Genomic DNA, 6,475 nt, shown 5'->3' with positions numbered 1-6,475 from the left:
CAGCAGGAACTCAGGTATCGTATCACTTCTCCTAGTGTCCTCCGGAAACAATCCGCATGTGCAAGGGGTGCCAGACCGAGTAAACCAAAACAGGAACCGTGAGGAGTAAGCTGTCAGCATCAATGTCTTTGAGTCCCAAATGTAGAGGTATGGTGTTTGCTTGCTCTCACTAGCAATTCACCCTACTAGTTTCTTCACATCAAGGGATTTAATCGGGATAGTGACACAATACCTGAGTTCCTGCTGGACGGTGGCTCAGAGGGGTTTTGATCGTGTCCTGATCGTGTGCAGTGGAGAGGCTTGTGAGCAGAGCAGCAGAGTTCCTGTGTTTGGTGCATGAGTATTACTCATACAATGCTCTTTTATTCATGTTGCTTGTGAGTTTTAAATTGTTGGACTCTTTTTTTGTATATTAAATGATATTATTTTACATATTGCACGAGGATCGGGTGCTCTCTTTTTTCGTTATATATATATATATATATATATATATATATATATATATATATATATATATATATATATATATAGAACTGTATGCTCATCTGCATGTCTTAGGCAGGTCTGCAACCCCACCTTTCACCATTATCACCCAGCACTTCCACTGCAGCAAGGGATTCTGGGGAATGACATGCAAATGAGCACATAGTGCCACTTTTTGCTTCAAAAACCATTTTTAACATGGTTCCCTATAGGCTTAAGCTTGCTGCATGGTCACAGCTTTGAGCACAGCCAGGGTTAAGGTGCATACCCAGAAAACCCACCCACAGACAGGTTTTTTTTTTTGTAGCCCGTGTGGTGGAAAAGTGATTTCACCTCTAAAAACCGTGCTCATGGTCAAGTGAGACCAGGTGCGCAAAACTTGTGACTGTAGGCTCCGGAGAGCTGCAAGTTCATGACATGGTCAGTCCTCTTCAGCCACAAGGGCCAAGAAAAGTCCTGATGTTACACCGACGTCGTCATCCGAAGAATCCGACGTCCATCCTGTTCCCTCCTAGTGCAGCAGACGCCGCAGGAGGGTCTAAGTCTTTAGGGCTTTCGGCTGACGCCTACTCGCCCACCGCAGTCTTCTCTCGAGGGAATGGCGACCACCGACCAGCACACAGTCTTGAGGGAAAAAAGGGGGGAAAGTTTGCGCCAAAAAAGAAAGAATTATCCTACTGTTCAATTTGTGGTTCCAGTCCTTTCCACAGAGTGATTTCGCTGCCTGAGTCTTTCAGAGGTTATTCACCAACCTCTGTATGGATTTGAAGAGAAAAAAGGGGTTGAATGTCCTCGGGCGCGTCACTCTGCTTGCGGCTCCACGGCGTGTATTATATGCAAGGCAAAAGAGAGAGAGAAGGGCCACAGTGAAAAAAGACAGCTCAAAGTTTTGCACACTTTTTCATCTGGGTGGAGGGAAGGGGGGGGGGTGGTTGCGAGGGGTGAGAAATAAAGACAAGGGATGGCTATTATTAATTCAAACTTGTTGACTGGGGACACACTCACATTAAAACTCTCAAAACTTGAATTGGTATTTCCTTCTCTTTTTGTAGTAGGTGTCTTCAACAGATGTCTTCTCTTCTATGTGCAGGTAGATGGGTTGAGGCCGAGGAGATGCCTTCTAAAATCTTCCTTAGTAAAAAATAAAGGGAAAAAATAGTGCAATACAATTTATTAACGAATAAAAACTTGAGATTTAAAACTTACAAGCGACCGATCAATTCGAGCATAGGAAGCTGTCTTTTTTCACTGTGGCCCTTCTCTCTCTCTTTTGCCTTGCATATAATACACGCCGTGGAGCCGCAAGCAGAGTGATGCGCCCGAGGACATTCAACCCCTTTTTTCTCAGCACACAGTCTTGCATTCTCCGAAGAAAATTAGGTGACTGATAACCCAAAAAAAAGAAAAACAAATTGATGGTGCGAGTGCTCCAGTGCGCTGTGTGATGCAGTGCAGGAGGTGCTCAAACGAAACAACAAAAATAAGTGTGCACAAGTGCACGCCAGACCCGGAAGCCTGGCGGGTAAAAAAATAGTGGCGAACCCCTCAGTGGAAGGCAATAAGGGGTGCCAGTGCAGAAAATGTAGGCGTGTGCAAATTATCCGTGCATGTCAAGTGCTGTGCAGCGTGCAGCAAGTGACTCCGCCAGGTCAACCACTCCTGGGGTGCCGTGATAAAATAGCCCGGGCTACATATCTGCCTTCCCACCCACAGACAGCTTTTTTTTTTTTTTTTGTAGCCCGGGTGGTGAAAAAGTGATTTCACCTCAAAAACCGTGCTCGTGGTCAAGTGAGACCAGGTGCGCAAAACATGTGACAGTCTTCTCCGGAGAGTAGGCTAGTCCGGTTCCATGACGTCTTCCTCCGAAGAGTCCCACCCACAGACAGCTTTTTTTTTTTTTTCCTCACGAGAGGGTACACCCTTTCGCTCATCGGATCCCAGTCCACTTCAGTGGATAGGGAGCTTGCCCTTGGACTGTCCAACCGAAGTCAGACCCGCCCTCAGTGCCCAGTTTCCCTGGAGGTTTCAGCCCGAAAGCCTAGGTCTCCAGGGACATTGATGCCTTCCTCCGTTAGGATTCAGGACATCCGTCTCTTCCTCCCTCTGGCCCGAGGCCCGCAAGGGAGTTCACATCATCTCCCCTCTTTCGAGGGTTGTGCGGGTGCACCCCAGCCCCATGTAGGATAGTACTGCATTTGGTCATAGCTGTGCAGGTCGAGAGGAGCACTCATCTCGCCTTGATCTTAGCCAAAAGGCCGAGAAGCACCACAGACAGCTTTTTTTTTTTTTTTTAGCCCGGGTGGTGAAAAAGTGATTCCACCTCAAAAACCGTGCTCATGGTCCAGTGAGACCAGGTGCTCAAAACTTGTGACAAAGTCCGCTCCGGAGAGTAGGCCAGTCCGTGCCATAAGCAGTCCTCTCCAGCCGAAGCCTTGGAGTCCTGCTGTTACATCGACGTCGTCATCCGAGGAATCCGACGTCCATCCTGTTCCCTCCTAGTGCAGCTGACGCCGCAGGAGGGTCCAAGTCTTTAGGGTGTTCGGCTGACGCCTACTAACCCACCGCAATCTTCCCCCGAAGGGATGGCGACTACTAGCCAGCACTCAGTCTTTGCTCTCCGGAGAGAGGGGTGACGATAACCCAACAAACGAAACATCAAAAATCCATGGTGCGAGTGCTCCAGTGCTCTGTGTGATGCAGTGCAGGAGGTGCTCAAACGTACAAACTCAAAAAGGGTGTGCACGAGTGCACGCCCGGCCCGGTGCAAGGCCAGGCGGTGACAAAAATAATGGCTTGTCCCCTCAGCGGAAGGCAATAAGGGGGGCCAAAGTGCGGGAAAAATAGGGGATGGTGCAAAAAAATCTGTGCAGATCAAGTGCTCTTAAGTGGAGGCCGCCGCCCAAACAGCCATCCACAGTGCAGCAAGTGATGCTCCCCAGGGGTTCCAAGCCTGGGGTGCAAGATTAAAAAGCCCGGGCTACTTTGCATCCGCCTCCTCAGCCCATGACCAGAGGACCAAGTGATGCAAATAGGACCATCCTTCTGACCTTTATGGGTCTCATCAGTGTGGGGTTAGTAAACTGGGTATGCAGAGAAGCTAAAGGATGGGGTTTACCATACTGAGTTAAGATATGGTGAGTAAAAAAAGTGACAAAAACCCTCCACAGCAAAGCAAATATGCAAATGTAAATATAGCTGTATGCTCATCTGCATGTCTTAGGCAGGTCTGCAACCCCGCCTTTCACCATTATCACCCAGCACACAGCACTTCTGCTGCAGCAAGGGATTCTGGGAAATGACATGCAAATGAGCACACAGTGCCACTTTTTGCTTCAAAAACCATTGTTGCAGTGGAAGTGCTGTGTGCTGGGTGATAATGGGGAAAGGCGGGGTTGCAGACCTGCCTAAGACATGCAGATGAGCATACAGTTGTATTTACATTTGCATATTTGCTTTGCTGTGGAGGGTTTTTGTCACTTTTTTTACTCACCATAACTTAACTCAGTATATATATATATATATATATATATATATATATATATATATATATATATATATATATATATATATATATAGACACACACTTTCATTTCTTCATCCTCATTCCTTTCTTTTCCTCTCTTCAGATAATACCCAGCATACATCTCTCCATACTTCTTTGAGTTGTCTGAAGCTTCTGAATTATTTTCGCACTTACGGTACAAGTTTCACATCCATACATGAGCACAGGCAGAATACACAGGTCAAAAACTTTCCCCTGCTGGCACAGTGGAAGGTTCCCTTAAAATATAATCTTGTTTCTTCCAAATGTCCTCCATCCCATCTTTATTCTCCTATTGATTTCACTCTAACAGTTCCGACCCATTGTTATTTGCCGGTCAAGGTAGACCGTCTTCAACTTCTTATATTCCATTTATTTCCATCTTTGCAGACTTGACACATTTGTTGAACATCAGTTAGGTCTTGTTGAGGTTCATTACTGGCTTTGGCGAGTTGTCCAATTTGAGGTCTCCTGGAATTCTGTCAAAAATAACAATGTCATCTGCAAATTGTAGGTAACTCAAATATTCACCGTTGATTTTGATTATATATTACTATACACCTCATAAATTAACCCTGGCCCCTTGCAGATGCACTTACAAAACACCCTCCTACTGTCTCTGTACGTTCTTCTCACTTACCACTTAGATTGTAAGCTCTTCGGGGCAGGGACTCCTTTTCCTGTTACTTTTATGTCTCAGGCGCTTATTCCCATTATGTGTTATATTATTGTCACATGTATTACTGCACACAAAATATATTTGTATAAATCAAATAGATCTTTCTCAACATACAAATACTGTAATCCTCAGCCCAATGCCTATTTGAATACTTTTCTGGCTACATTCCGATGCTCATGAACCATGATCGACTGGAGAGATTCTACTAAATTTGGCACCTTATATCACAGATATGTGCTATAGATGTGCTAAGTTTCTGCAGTTGATCACAAGATATGACCATTTGTTACTAACCCTAAAAATGTAACTGCTGTTCTATACCTATTTAAATTATTTTCCTGCTTACGCTCCCACACATTTCACGATCGACAGGATGGATTCTCACCAAAGTGGGCGCTCTGTATCACACAGGTACGGAATACAAGCGTGCGAAATGTACTGGGAACACATCCAGCCGATCGCAAGATATGAATGTCAGAACGTACCGTGGGCAGGAAAATAATCAAAACAGGTACAAAACAGCAGTATAATTTTATAGATTTTAACAAACCATTATCTCTCGCTATTGGCTGGATAGTTTTGCACTAAATTTGACACATTTATGTCTGTAGCTATGTGATATAGGGTGGCAAATTTGTTGGGAATCTGTTCAGCCAATCGCAAGTTATGATCTTTTGTTATTAACCATAAATGTAAACATCTGCTATTAATATGCTTTTCCACTTTATTTCCCAGCTGAATAACTTGCGATCGGCTGGACTGATTCACACCATACAAGGGTAGTGGCTGCATGGAACAGCCTCCCAGCGGAGTGTAATACAGCAAAAGAATGCAAAGATGCTTGGGGTAGACACCAGGGAATCCTACATTTCTTTGGGGACTAAGGGGGTATGAGGCTTATCAGCAGGTAAGAGAAGAGGAAGACTGCATGGGTCAAGTGACCTATTTAATGCTGGATCTTACTGCACAAACTCCTCTTCCAATCCAGGCGTCCTTTTAAGTCTAAACCGCAGAAGGAAGAGAAGGTATCAGGACAGTGTTCTTAAACAGGTATGAGTATCATAAAGATATAGATTGGTTTTAACCTCTTCACTGCCAGAGGTCCCTGCAGCACCACGCTTCTTTTTAAATACTCTGGAGTTGAAACAAGTGTCAAACATGCCTTCAAAGATTGACATTTTTCCTCCTGGTCCCTGATATACTTATGGGTAAAGTTACCGGGTTTCAAATCTCCCTCCAGGAGAGAGAAAAAATGGACTTCCAAACCGCAGGCCAATCAGAAACCAACATCATTGGATGGCTATTTAAGTCCTCCAGCAAAACCAAGAGGTAGTACTGGTTACTTCACAAGTATCTTGGGAAGAGGTGGGGGCGGGACAGGGGGGTTGCTGCTTTAAAGCTGCAGACCAAGCGATATCCTACATGGTTTTTTTTTATTTTTTTTTTTAAATAAATCTGTTCTGCACTATGAGAAAATACTTGTAGCATTTTTTTAAAACTCTGAATTACATGTTTAATGTTTTGTAATGTAACAAGCATTTTTTGTTTCAATAGCAACCATTTACAAAGTCACATCCCCTTCCTCTTCTGAAACAGGCTCTGGCACACCCCTTTTTGAGCCCTGCCCTTTCTCTAGAAGTGCATCAATTGTATCTAGTGACTGCCTGGTCACATGATCCTCCCCACAGAACTTTGCATCTTTGGTCCTCTTCTACTGCACTGACAACCATTTAGTGAACCCCCAAGCCGAATCTTCGCCGATCGATCACAGA

Source organism: Ascaphus truei, chromosome 6 (assembly GCF_040206685.1).
Source record: "Ascaphus truei isolate aAscTru1 chromosome 6, aAscTru1.hap1, whole genome shotgun sequence".
Taxonomy (NCBI): Eukaryota; Metazoa; Chordata; class Amphibia; order Anura; family Ascaphidae; genus Ascaphus; species Ascaphus truei.
This window is presented reverse-complemented; position numbering follows the sequence as displayed.